Source organism: Cajanus cajan, chromosome 4 (genome assembly GCF_000230855.2).
Source record: "Cajanus cajan strain Asha chromosome 4, NIPB_CcT2T_4, whole genome shotgun sequence".
In the NCBI taxonomy this organism is placed as follows: domain Eukaryota; kingdom Viridiplantae; phylum Streptophyta; class Magnoliopsida; order Fabales; family Fabaceae; genus Cajanus; species Cajanus cajan.
Window position 1 is genome coordinate 52,684,770 of NC_138520.1, and position 15,634 is coordinate 52,700,403.

Here is a 15,634-nt window from a genome sequence, read left to right on the forward strand (position 1 = left end):
ATATAATTTTCAGTAACTACTTTGGTCTCCATTTTTTTTTGGACCATTATACCCTTTTATGTTAAAAAGTTAGAAAAAAAATTTTTAATCAAATTTAAGAATTTGAAACTAATAAATCATTTTTACAATAATTACTTTTACTTTTAATTTTTACATGAATTATTTTATCCTTTATTTATTTTTTAATAACTACTTTTTTATGAGTAATTTTTTATTTTTTTTATTTTTATTTTTTTTAATACAATGCAGACACGAAGTGCCTTTTTCTTGCTAGTAATTATAATAATAATTATTTTATTATCTTTATATTTAATTTATTGTAAAATAATTAAATTATTTTATTATCTTTATATTTGATTACTTTGTACGTTTATTAATTTTTGTATGTGAGTAGAGTAAATTACATTATTTTTAAAAAAATATTGTGTTTTTTGTTATATATTTATGTTAAGATAATTCTATAAGATATAGTTTAGATATACTAGTTTATCCTCTCCTAATTTCTAGTTTAGTTTCCTTAGTACTTGAATCTGAATGATTTTCATGTTATTGAATTGATGGATACAATAAAATAAATAGACATAAAACATAATCAATCCCTAAAGTTTAGGAATTTAGATAAAACTGACTAAGGAAACTAAACAATAAATTAAGAGAGTATAAACTAGTATATCTAAACTATATCTTATAGAATTATCTTAACAATTTATATTGTTTATAATATAAATATATTTAAACAAAGAATTTAATTGTTTCGGTAATAAAAAATTCATACGTAAAAATTAAATTCAATATATAATTTAAATAAAATTAGGTATATACATACTAAATCAATTATTCATCTTTCGATATAATACTTGATTTCTTTTGGTTATGATATTTTAATATATTTTATTTAAAATATCAATTAACATATTTTATTATTATTATTATGTAATTTATTGTAAAATGATTAAAATATTTAATTTAACATCATTAAAAAATAACCATTATAAAATTTATTTTTTTAGTTTAATTATTTATTATAATACTTTTTAGTTACTGTATTAACCAAAAAAATATTTTTAATTAAAATATATTTTTGAATTTTAGTTAATTCATTATCATTCACTCACTTTATTAAAAAGTGATAAAATTTAATTAATTTAATAAAATAAAAACTTTAAAATAAATATCTAAAATCTTTAACAATTTCTTAAATACAAATATTTAATTAATTAATTTTAATATATACTAAATTTAATATTAGAAAATTTATAAATATTTTAGTTATAATTTTTATTATCTTTTGAATTAATATTGGATTTCTTTTGATTATGAAAGATAGTAAATAAAATTTAAAATCTGAATGAGTTTGTTTGATAAAAATATTTAATTAATTTTAATATAATAAATTTAATATCAAAATATTTACCTAGATTTGAGTTATGATTTTTATAATCTTTTGATTTAATATTGGATTTTATTTATTATAAAACATAATAAATAAAATCTAAAATCTGTTAAACGAATCCACACTCTCTCTTGCCCTAGCAGACCTCTTTCTCTTCTCTGTTAAACGAATCCACACTCCCTCGCCGGCCACCACAGCTCCTTCTCGGTTTAACCATTCTAACAGTCCCTCACCCGGCCACCACACCTCTTTTTGTGTTAAACCGTTCCAACAGTCTCTCGCCGGCCACCACACCTCCAGCTGTGTTAAATCATTTAGAGAGAATATTAATATGACAGGTATTACTCGATCTTGTGTTTTTGTTAGAAGATTTTATGTAGTTATTTAGAGAGAATTTAATTTTTTTATATCCAAAGAAAAAGTGTTGTACATAAAACTTTAAAATTTTGTTAAAATTTCAAAATTGAACTATTATTATTGTTATTATAAATATATTATTATTTTAAATTTGAAATACTACTATTTTGCATTTAAATTAAATTATATTAATCATTATTTTCAAGTTTAAATTCAAAATATTATTTATATAATTTAATTAATAAAAATATAAGGTACTAATTTTAAAAATAATTATATTTTAAAGATATTTATTTCATATTATTTATAGGAGTTAAAATGGTAGTTTTTTTTTTAAATAAAAAATATATTTTTAATAATATAATTTTTAAATTTTTTTTTTTATTTTTGTAATGATAATTTTTTTTTTCATTTCCCTCTCACTTATCTTTTGGTTTCCCTCTCTCACCAAACCCTAAGCCCCTTCCTTCATTCCGCGAACCCAACCCCCTTCTTCCTCCGCCACATCACTCAAACCCTCCCCTCCTTCTCTCCCTCCGACTCCCTCGCCTTCCCCAACCAAGAGCTTTCCCAGACCGCCACCCCCCTCCCTTCGCGCCCTCTCCACACGCGCCACCACCTCCTCCCTCAACGACCCCAACCCCAACTGGTCCAACCGCCCCCCCAAGGAAACCATCCTCCTCGACGGCTATGCCTTCATCGAAGAGATGCGCCGCGAGGAAGGTCACGCCGCTGTGAACTGTTCAGTGGCAAAGCGGAAGAAACCATGCTATGTTCGCTTTTCTTTTTTTTCTTTTTCTTATAGGTGAATGAAGTGATGGTTTTAATCTGTTGGTATTTTTAGAAGCTTGAATGGAATTTGTGACTTTAGCTTCGGTTTTCCGTTATTGTGTTGTGCAGATGAGTAATTTCACGAAGGAGGAGTTTGTGCATATTCTGCGTCGACAGAGCACTGGCTTTTCGAGGGGAAGCTCAAAATACAGGGGAGTTACTCTTCATAAACGCTATTTTACTTGGGTTGGTTTCGTTCGTGATGAATCAAAGTTCAGTTTTTAAGTTGGCCATGGTTTATTGCTTGCCTGCAGGTATATATATCTGGGGCTATTTGACAGCGAGTTAGAGGCTGCCACTAGTGCAAAAATAGCTTTTAAGTTGGCCATGGTTTATTGCTTGCCTGCAGGTATATACTTCTGAATTTAGGTTTATGCACCGGTGTGGGTTTGAATGTGGTTCTTGATTTCTGGAAGAGATGGAGAACGCAAACAAGTCGATAATAAGTCAAATGTTCCTCTTACGCAAATGTGTGTGCATGTGTTTATTTTACTATTGGTTTCAACTTTCAAACACCTCACGGGATAAGTGAAGATAACTCTACTAGATGTTAATTCACCTTCCACGTAGAACCTTGCTAGAGAAGTGTTTGAAATTGAAGCAGGCCTATGGGTTTAAAATTGTTGATTGATGTCCTTAAGAATGTGGTGACTTATCGAAGTTAGGCTAAAAAATATTAAGATGTTTGCCTCCACGTCTCTTTCAGTGTTTTATTTTTAATATATTTATTTTAGCTCAAATATTGTCTTATGTTTTGCAGGTCTTTTCACTTCAAGATGGACCAGGGCATAATGTGTGCAGAAACTTAAGAGTTCCAATCACTGTCATTAGAACTTGTGATAAGCGCAACAACTCTGTAGACTGGCTAAAGTATGATTGTTGTTATAGTTTTTACTTCTGGACTAAGAGCATTTTGCATGGTTTTAATAATTGGAATGTCTAGAAATCTGAACCAACTATTTGGTAACTGATAAAATGACGGTCTGTTTAATCCTTTCAAGCTTTATATATCTTTTCTACTTTGTTGTTGATGCACCTTCTATAACTTCTGGTTTTTAGGTATACTGAAGTTAATCATCGGAAAATTGCAGTAAAATAATTTGTTTTTATATGGCTAGATTACAATATTGATTAATTCTCTATCCTTTACTCAGTTATGTTTATTTTCAGTTTGAGAAAAAAAATGTTATTTGATTCTCTTAATCATTACGTTCAGTTTGTCTTTTTAATGATGTGAATTAATCCTTATAATATTTGAACATTGAAAATAGTATATCTGAATTCACGTGAATTCACTTTGACTTGTTTCTTAATTTGTTGCCGACTAAGAAAATGCTATTGTTTTGATCGGATTAGCAAATTCTGATTGCAACTGATAAGAATTATTCTATCTTTTTTTTTTCAGCTATGATGGTATAATTGTGAGCTCTCTGGAAGCCAAGGGTGCCTTTTCTTGGTATGATACTTGAGTTTTTTTAACCTGAATCCTTTCTGATTTTGCACCTATAATTTGTGTTTGAGGTTTTTTGTCATGAATATCCGTATTCAAGTAGCACATATGATTTTAGTTCTTACAGTTTTTTGCAGGAGCCTTTCAAGTCTATCCCTCTTATATGGATCCTTCATGAAAATGCTCTTGCTTATCGATCAAGGAAATATGCCGCTAATGGGCAGATTGAACTTTTTGAATGATTGGAGAAGAGTTTTTAATCGTTCAACAGTAGTTGTTTTTCCAAACTATGCCTTGCCGGTAATATGTATGGGACAAATTATTTATTTAATGTTTTTCCACTAATCTTACATATTTCCTTCAAATCATAATTTCAGGAATCATAGGAACGAATCAGGAAACTCAAGTTTTCTTTGGGAGAGAATGTTTTCAGGATGTTGGTTCCAGTGCAAAAGGTTGGCAGTATCATTGGTCGAAAGGGCAAGTTTATAAAAAAAATTACAGGAGAGAGTAAGGCGCGGATTAAAATTCTTGATGGCCCACCTGGAATCTCAGAAAGAGAAGTGAGTTTCAATTTCCCTGTTATTTTATGCAGTAAGGATGACATTGGATATATATCATTGTCTATTTGTCATGCTTATTTATTTGATCTCCTTGGTTCTTTGAATACAATTCGGTCTATTTTAACTTCCCTGTTTTTGATACTTTTTAGTTTTCATCATCTCTTATTTAGTATTTTTGAATTCTTTTTCTTTGATGATTTTGAAAGGTAATGGTTTCTGCAAAAGAAGAGCCAGATCGCCCCATACCGCCTGCTGTTGATGGTTTGTTAAGGTTCCATAAGCAAGTTATCAATGTAGACCGTGACCTTGGGGATAGCACTTTGGCTACTGCACGTTCAGTTGTTACCAGGCTTCTAGTGGCAGATACACAAGCAGGAAGCTTGATTGGGAAGCAGGGTGCAACCATAAAAGCTTGATTTGAAAGTGAGACTTTTCTTTGACTTAATATGATTTTGCTTTCTGGTATCTTTCTGCAATCAACAGATCATTGCTAGTGTTGGCCTTGCTAGAAGACCATCATCTTGCATTTCTTATGAAGCACCTTTCTCTTCGTTGGCCTTTAGAGATGATGGTTGGATGCTGGCTGCTGGAACTAGCAATGGGCGTGTGGCATTCTATGATATTTGTTGTGCACAAATATGTTATATATGTATGATCCCAGATGGGGAAAGTAGGCATTATAATCTATACAAGATAATGCCTTCTTAGCAATTCCCCTAATGCTTTATATATGTATGATGCTGATAGCAAGGTACCTTATTTATGTTTGTTAATATGTATGATGTATAAAATTTATGAAGATCTCCCTTCCATAATTCATTGAACACTAGATTTATATATTTGTTGTGCACAAATATGTTAAGAAAAGGGGGTATTGGAATTTATGTTGATGAGTAACGTATAAATATTTACTAAGAAGGTTCTTTTGGTCTGTTATGACCTACAACTAATACATGTTTCCTAAATTTTTTTGCTCACTTGACTTGATCTTTTCATTTGACTAGTGATTCTAGATATGTAACTATGTTCTAATGAGACAGAGGGAGTACTGTGATTGGTGATATTTTGGCACAGAGTGAGGTTTTTAAACCTATAGTAGTGTGATTGCTGTGTTCTTGTTAATTTCTGGTCACATTGTGCTATATTGTATTTACTTGGATGTTTTTAAACACTAACTACATTGGATTTCTTTTAAGTGGCTTTGGTTATCCTTTTGAATTGGCTCTACTATCCCTTGCTTTTAATTTGATTCCCTGCTTTTTAGAATTGTTATATTTTGGGTTTCTGATTTCAATATTGCTTTAGCTGAACCTTATTTTGATATTTTGCTCTGGTAATCGATTACAAGAAATGGGTAATCGATTACCAGAGAACCTTTTAATAAGTAAATTTCGAACATATGATGTCTGGTAATCGATTACATGTATAGGTAATCGATTACCAGACTCTTAAAAACAATGGTTTCCTCAGATTTAGTCATCAACAGTTAGTGAGGGATTCATCCCAGTTTGTGACGGATTTAATCCCTCACAAATTGCGAGGGATTTAATCCCTCGCAAATTGTGACGGATTCTACTTAATTAAAGTCATCACAGTTTGTGACGGATTTAATCCCTCACAAATTGCGAAGGATTTTTATTAATTTCTAAACATTTATTGTTACAAATTAGTGACGGAAATTATATTGTTTGTGACGCCTTAATTCCGTCACTAATTGTGACGGAGAAAATAATCCGTCACTAAATATTTTGTGACGCCAAATTTTGTGACGGAATCATTTTCGTCACAAATTCCGTCACTAACTTATTTGTGACGGATTTTATGAAGTTTAGTGACGGATTTTTTCCCTCTCTAATTTTAATTTTTCTAGTAGTGGTTGTTGAAGTAATCTACTATTAAGATAGCTAAGTGCAACAATTTGATAACAGAAGTTCCTAAATTTCACTTGTGGGATTACTACTCTGGAAAACAGCCTTCCATGTTGTAAATAAAGAACCATCAGAATCATCCCTAATCAACCAACCAAAGAAGAAAAACCATAGAAACATCACAATGACTATGTTCCAAAATTTACCCAGCACATTGCCCACACTGTAGCATTTATGACAATAATAACTTCAAATTGCATTATATTTGACATTGTATTAACTTTCACAAATATCCCAAACCAAACATATGACCGTGACTCTGCAAAATGAGAATCCATGCAACACATTCTGCGCTGCAAATGCCCCCACAAAACTATTTCCATCATCCAACTCATTTATTAACCCTTTTAAATAAATAAAAAATCCCAGAACATGATCCAAAGCTGAGTTCATGGTAACATGCCTTCCTCAAGGCCCAAGATCTTGCAAGCAACATCAAAGCTGTAACACATAAATGCAAAGTTTATTCACTGTTGACACTCCATAATCGATAGGAGAGCCAAATGTGTGGCATTTACATAATGAATACACAACAGATCTAGCAAAACCCACAACTGTATACTTAAAATCAGTCAAAAGCAAAAATATTATAGGAGGGGAACATCTCTATGTTATGCCTAGATGGAATTTTCTACCGTAAACTATACTTTCTACCACAACATAGTTCATTGACATTCATATTGAAACAAACTGTCACCAATTCAAATAGTTGCATGCCTGCTTACATCTAAGAGCATTTTCACTTTACAGAATGTGAATTCCAAATCACTTTTCACCTTATACATTTAAACTCTCCTATTTTAGCTAACTTGTGACATGACTGCACTACAAATGCAAAGCTGTCCTAGATTAGGACAAAGCGTCCAAATCAAAAGAAAAAGAAGAAAAAGATCATAAGCCAAATGAACATTCAATTATCCAGATCAAAGAACACATTGACAAATTTACATATAAAATAAATAAATAAATACAAGTTCAAATTCTCTGATAAACAAGATCATTGGTATGAATATGGTTGACAGAACAAGAATTTGACTTCAGACGATATAAAGAACAAGAGCAATGTGACTTGACTAAAGCAAAAGTTGAATATAAGAAAAATGTGACTGCAAACTGAATACAAGGAAATACGGGTTGTTGCTACTTTCTACTACAAAGACAATAGTAAAATTAAAACTGTAACATATGGAATCATGAAAAAGTAGAGTCTGCAGAACTATATGTTAACATGAAAATACTATAACTGCATATTAAGGTCAACAATGGCTATTTGTCACCAAGTAACCATCCCAAAAGCTTAAGCTATTAGGTGGAGACTCAAATAGTTTCATAGTATATTTCTAACATGCCCCCTTACACATCTCAACAAATCAACCACATCTCAACAAAATTATTATATTAATCATAGTAATACAAGAAATTCAACAGCAAAAGGACAAATTATGCTATGTGCACAACATTTTACAGTAGAGCAGATAGTACAGGCCCACTTTATTAACAGTAGCACGTCCAAAGCCACATGGAACTGCTGCCACATCAACATCCCCAACATGAAATCTAATTTTGGTTTTAACCCTAAAGAAAAAAAATTCAAGTACTATAGGTGAAGAGAGCAACAAAGAAGAATTTAGATAACAATGACATAAATTCAAATTGAAGGAAAATAGTTCATATTTCAAATTAGGACACAATTAAGAATCCAACCGCACGAGAATCCATAACAGTACTTCATGCTTTATTCGATAGCTTAATGAAATAAAACACAACATTTCATTAAGCAATATTTCATTGCACCATGCTTAAAAATTCTCGCAAAGCTTCATGCTCAATATTTCAAAAGGGGAGTTCCATTGCTATGAATATTTTGACCAATGCATTCCAACATGCTTCTTGGTCAATTTTAGGCCTAGTCAAGGAAGGAGAAGAAACAACATTTGTGGATGAATTTGACTTTTTCTTCTTTCTTGCTTCTTTATCTGGGTTATTTTGGCATCTACATAGATGAGCTAGCATTGCACTTGTTCCATTGTCAAATTTGATCAACCTATCACAATAGTTGCATTTAGCTATCTTATCTTCATTGGATTCCTTAGTGAAATGATCACATACTTTAGATCAATTTTTACGTGAATCAAAACTACGAGGAGGTGGCATTTTACTTGTGTTAGAGACAATAGTAGGTGGAGGAGAAACTAAATGATTTGTTGTCTCAAAGGGCAAAATGTCATCTTGATCAGCCATTGATTGATGTAGCTGTCTTGAAGATCTATAGATTGAATAACAATAAATTTAATCACAATAACACATTAATAAAACTCCTTCATAGACTTGAAAATTTTAAATATCCATATACCAGCAGTTACTGTTCACACACAGACAAATATCCTCCTTAAACAAAAACTAGATTAAAACCCATAAGCTAATCAAATTAACAGAAGCTAATTAAAACCCAGAAGATACGTACAACAAAAATTAGGGTTCCGATAGAAAAGGAAACGAAAGCTAACCTCCTTGAACTTGTGAAACTACACCAAATATTAGGGTTCTTCCTCTGATTTCACTTGGAAATTTGGGGCTTTGGATATTGCCATTGCCAACTATTGAGAATGGGTGATGCGAGTGCGAGATTGCTGCGAGTGCGAGAGACAGAGAGAGTGCGAGAGTCTGAGAGACAGAGTGAGTGCGAGAGATAGAGAGAGTGCGACTGTGCAAGAGCCGACAATCTGAGAGACACTCAGAGTGAGTGCGAGAGACAGGGAGAGTGCAAGACTGCGAGTCCGAGTCCAAGAGAAAAATAGGTTCAGTTTTTAGTGAACCAAACCTTTAAAAAAAATAGGTTCAGTTTTTAAGTTTTATTTTAAAAATTAAATCCGGTTCAATTTTATTATAATTGGTTCTGATTTTTTTAAAGTGGTTCGGTTTGGTTTTAAATTCAGTTTAGTTCTTTTGATTTTTTTGAACACTCCTAGCTTCTAGAGTTCATACCCAATACTTACCCATCAACATAACATAACTCACTCAACCCATTTATTTTATATTTCTATTATCACCCTTATTTATTTTAAAAGCCTACTAACTAAATTAGTTAAAAGCCAAAAAAGCAATTATACCTTATAACTATATTATTTTTATTTTACGAAAAATAGAATGTTACAGCAGTAAAAATTTGAGTAATATGTAGCAGATTCTAACATATTTGAATGAAGTGAATAAACTATTAGGTAATCTAATATAAAAAAAAAATAAAAAGTCAAGATATAAACTATAAGCATCTTTTTATTGGAAATAACTCTCTAACAAAGTATAATAACATCATAGACATGCGTTCAGCGGGCAAGAAGAGTAGCTTATTTTAATACATATATAATAATAAATGGTTAAGTGGATTGCTGGTGAGTTAGGTTGATAGGGGTGTAAGTGGATCAGATGGACAATTCGACCCATCACAAATTCAATTCGGGTAGGCCGAGCTGAAAGTGAATCAAGTACATTTTTTGACCCATTATGAATATTTCATTTTTTTGGTCCAATCATTTTTAAGGTGAGTTGGGTTGGCTCTAACGATAATACATATATCTCTTATAAGACTGAACATAGCTTATTTTATTTTAATGCATTGCATTAAATAAATTAGAGAGTATATTATAACGCATTTGTAAAATATTATCGTATATGACAACAGAGGAAAAGTGTAACTTAATGCATAAAAAAGATGATAGTCGGCAAGTCTTTGCTAGAGTCAAATTTTGTTTATGCAACAGGGCTCGCATTTCGATGCAGGTTTGATTCTACGTACTTGTTCTTGTTCTTGTTCTTCTGCATTACTATTTATAAACGAGGGGCCTGGTTCTGCTTTAAAATCTGTGTGCTAGCCATTTACTCATTTTTCTTTTATGTAATGAAAGTGGGTATATTCCGTCTAGGACCAAAAAATGCTGTGTGAGAGGTCAAAGTCAAACACTCGCACCATGATAATTAACAAGTCTTACGATATTGTGATGATTTCTGTGTATATTATGTCGATTTTAGACTTTTTAACAGGTTTGGAATTTGGATCCAAGCAATAATGTCAAGAAAGGACATAAAATTCACAGATATTTCGGTTATTGTGTTAATTAGTATTTTAAATTTATAGGTTTACCAAAAAAAAATGTTTTAAATTTAAGTAAAATTGAAAGAAAAACATTTGAATTTATACAGGAAATATGCATGAATTCAAACAAATAAGTAAAAAAATCATTAGAGTGGGCATAGTGAGAGTCGAAGTAATATATATATGGTTCTAAGCTCGAACCTTATTGTTCGTCACTGTAATTTTTATGAATAAAAAAAAATAAGTTAAAATATATAAGTTTGAAAAGTAATTAAGAAGAATTGATTTGAAAGTAAAAGATTTGTGATGGAAAAAAGAACTTTTGATATAAAAATTAAAAAAAAATGATACAGATTAATTCATATGAGAAAGTTGAATTCTAAAAAAGTAAAGAAATTCTAACAGAAAAATAAGATACAAAATAAGTTTAAAATTAATAAATAAATAAATAAATAAAAACCAATGCGAAATATGAAAATGTGTGTTATAAAGAAAAAGGGATATAATGTAAAGATATATAGAAAATACAAGAAAGAGTAAGACTTGTTTAAACAAAGAAAAATATATTCTTAAGGTTTTCTAAAAGATAGAAAACATTTTGTCTACTATGAAGGACAAAAATAACTTTACATGCCTCGGTAATTGACTACAATAATATTTTTTTACATAAGGTGAACTCTTTTATCATTGTGTTAACATGAATAATTATAATTAAATTAGAGAAGGGAAGAGAGGGACTCCCATTTTAAAAAAATAAAAATAAAATAGTGTATTACTCGATGATTTAAAATTTGGACAAGTAATTAATTTGGTTGGGAATAGTGAGTTAATAAGTTATTGATGGAACGAATGAATTAATGGTTGAACCTCATGATATATAAATTTATAAATTGTATATTAAATATTTTTTTATATGTCAAACTATTTTTAGTCGTCGACAATTACTAAATTTTTTTCATTGCAAGAACAATCGATTTTTTTAGAATACTTATTTCTCACAACTCGTGTGGTTTTTTTATATTATTTTTTACTCTTATCTTTTTTAGTACTTAACTCAAATATTATTTGATATTCATAAAATATATATATATATATATATATATATATATATATTATTTGATACAAGTCTTTTTAGACTTTGGACTCAAAAAAAATCATGAATTAAAAGTTATTGCATATCTAAATAAATGTAGAGATGGACTAGTTTCTAGATTACTCTCTTATTTGAATAAAGAATTTAGAAAATTCAGGAAATTTGAATCACTTTACTTTTAATTTGAATTATTCATTAAATATTTTGTTTAGATAGATCTATTCAAATTTTTTAAATTTTAAATTATTAATTTTGATAAGGTAAAATAATTTCTATCATAAGTAAAATTGATTCTAATATACGCACAAAGAGAGGAGAGAGAAGAGAGAGAGAGAAGAAATAGATTGGAAAAAGAAGAGAGAGAGAGAGAGAGAGCAAGAAAGAAAGAAAGAAAAAAAAAAGAGAGAGAGAGTGAGTAGAGGGAGAAGAAAGTTTAGGTTAAGAGTGATTAAGTGTTTGAGTAAGACGGAGTATTTGTGAGATTTGATAGTTTGAGTGACATTTTAAAGGTTGATGTAAAAATTGGTACAAAAACATTAAATGTTACTTTTTTTTTCTTTGGCTCAAGTTTCTCAATGCTTGTATTTGTTCATATTTGCATGAAAGATGAAACATTAGTAACATGCAATGCTAAATCCGAGACACATTTTTCATGTGTAAGTTTTATCTAATAAAAGCAAAGTGTTCCTTTGGCAAAGCATTGATAAAGGTATCAGCCCATTTGATAAGTAGTATCAATAAACTTTATATCAAAAACTCCTTTTTGTATATAGTTTTTCATGAAGTGATATCTTATCTCAAATGCTTTGCTTTGGAATGTATTATATAATTTTTGGAAAGATTAATTATAATTGTATTATCACAATAAACAAGCATATGATTTTGAAAACTTGAATAATCTTCCAGTTGATATTTTCTCTATAAAAATTGTGAGGCTTTAGTTGTAGAAAAAGATATAGAGTTTTATTTTTTGCTAACCTAGGAAATCAAACATAGTCTTAACAAGTGATCTCCTCCATTTGTACACTTTCTTTCAACTTTATCCCCTACATAGTCTACATCATAGTATCTTAGTAACCTAAGATCTTGACAAGACTTATAGAACAAACTTAGGTTAGTGGTACCAGCTAAATATCTAAATATTCTTATTTTTACAATTTTAAGATGAAACTTTAGGGTCAAACTGAAACCTTGCACACTGATAGATGTTATGCATAATGTACGGTCTCAATGTAGTAAAATGCATAAGAGATCTAATCATACCTCTATATACAATTTGATTTATAAATTTGTCTATTTTATCCTTTAAAAGAGTCATAGAGGGATGCATTAGTTGGCTTATGTTTTCAATCATTCATCTTAAACCTAACAATTTTTTTGATGATACTTATGTTGATGAAAGTTGTAACGAGCAAACTTGGTCCCTACACTATACGACATAACAACTAATAGCGAAGAACATCTAGCTTCAAACTATAGATATACAAATGCTAGAACCTGTATTGTACTGCAAGAATATAAGGAAAGTCAAGTAAAGAAATAAATGCAATATAATTACAATAATCCAATAATGTAATCTATACATCCTAAGTTATCAGTCAAGAAATTACCATGTCTCTACAAAACTACCACCCATGGGTAGCCATCAAAACATCTAGCTCCAATGCCACTGTATGGCCTCTACTGCAACACTCCAGCCCTATCCATGCCATGCTCCTATACCATGTATGGTTATCGTAATTCACACCACATGAAAACACACAAGGGTAATAGAGTAAAAAAAACAACATAAATACATCACAGAAACATCACATCATTATTTCAACTTAAACAACATAGCAACTTAACAACATGATATACAACATCACAAATTATCTCAATACAACATACCATATGAACAACACAACCAACTCAACACATCATATGCTTAACATAGCAACTCATATGCGTTATCACACATTTCAACTAGGAAATCTCCTACAACACAAGGTGATCAATTTAAGTGGCTTGATCCTACCAAATTGACAATACTGGATGATCTTTTTGGGCTTGCTAGATTAATAACAAATTGGATATAAATCAACAACGCAGCAACTCAGTTTCTTGGATGTCGCCACTTAATTAAACAAGGAAGTATAGTACTAATGTCAGGATAGAACAATTGGGTATAAGTCTACCGTGACATTAGCTAACTTAACCAAGCCTCTTGTGAGATTTCCTCTAAATACTATAACCCTCTAATACTCAGTTAGGATTTAAGTTTCTAACTTCATATTTTACTCAGTTAGTCACTTGTAATCAGTATAGCTCGACCTAACCCCTATACTATGGTCACTTCATGCACGAGTGTCTCGACCTTACATACTCACGGTACCAACAAAGTCCTAGAGGAGAACAATACAACATCCACTTCAAGGGTCAACTTCTCAAGAAGGGTTTTTCAAAAAATTAGGCTCTCGGAGCATCGCAACACAATATCCACACAATGGGATATACAACTTTTGAAAACATCTTTTCTAGTCCTAAGTGGTCAACATAACTCAATAATACAATAACTCATTTTATTTCAACACAGCAACAAAATTAACACACAACTCTGCAACTCACATCTTAATCATCATAACTCTTTTACAATTCTTCAATAAACTAACATCTCATCAACACATGATATATTCAACACACTACAAAACCATCATACAACATAGTCAACACATAACTCGCATCGTATATCTACTACTCCATTAACAAATTGCAACATAATCATCATACACTATGTCATCTCTACAACTCCTTTATTTTGTCATATAACAACTCAAATCAACAAGAAAACAACACGTCATCAACCATACCATTATGTTTTACTTCAACAACTCACACCCAGGCCGCTCACCCAACGCTCAGTGTCATCCAAGTAGGGAGTAATTTGTCTCCCTCACGTCTAATGCTACACAACTTATGCTTGATTTGGCTAAGGTAGAGGCCCTTAGGACCTCATGCATGGCATGATAAAACACCACGCCCATCTTTATCGCAGGTAAAAAGTCTCTACCTAAGTCTCGTTTGGCGTGATCACCTGGACGTCTGACAAAACCTAGACAGAGAGCTCTAGCTTGACCACGTTGGGTGCCTTACAACATTGGGCCCAACATCACCAAGTTAGAGAGCTCTCATGGCTCTCACGTTTGGCACCATTCAACCATACCTAGCGTAGTTCCAACTCGAGAGAAGTCCCTCTCCTCACGCCCAATGCTATCAACCATGTGCCCAATGTGATCGAGACAGAGAGCCTCGAATTACAACAACGCCTGGCGCCTTGAAGGTGCACCTGGTGTGACATTAAGATTCTACATATACTGAACTTGATTTTAAACTACAACCTAAAATCCAAAAAATCTCCAACACATGCAATATAAAACAGCAACCTTATACATAACAATCAACATAAAAATGCACACAAACTCAACAAGCAACTTCAAATCAACTCAATCCATCTCATTCTTCACAAGGAACCCAAAACCCCAGCATTCACCTCAACCTACTCAAATTTATTCCACACACACAGCGACAAATTGAAATGTTTTCGTCTAGCATACAACAACACAGCTATCAACAACTCATCAACTCCACAAAAGTAAGAATCTAGCTTCCTTTACCTCGAGTAACTCAACTCCAAGGTAGAAGAAGAAGAAAAATGATCGGGCTCCATAACAAAATCAATGACTTGATTCAAGGTTTCCATCACCTGAATCACTACAACACAACTTAGAAAGGAATCGGGAAGAAGAAGAGAAGAAGATTGAGAGAAAAAGAACTCACGAACCAAAGACCTTCTCTCTAGAATCCTCTCTCTAAAAAGCTAAGGGAAATGAGTTTATGAGACTTTATTCAAAATAGAAACCTTTATACCTAAATTTATTTTTACCAAT

At 31.3% G+C, this 15,634-nt stretch overlaps 1 long non-coding RNA gene across 1 annotated transcript; it reads left to right on the plus strand.

Annotated features, from left to right (window-relative positions):
* The first annotated feature begins 2,326 nt into the window (after nt 1-2,326).
* LOC145956828 (uncharacterized) lies at nt 2,327-6,712 on the plus strand. Its single transcript, XR_014433119.1, has 3 exons — nt 2,327-3,451; nt 3,987-4,037; nt 4,159-6,712. It is a non-coding gene; the product is annotated as an uncharacterized LOC145956828 (long non-coding RNA).
* Nucleotides 6,713-15,634: the final 8,922 nt, after the last annotated feature.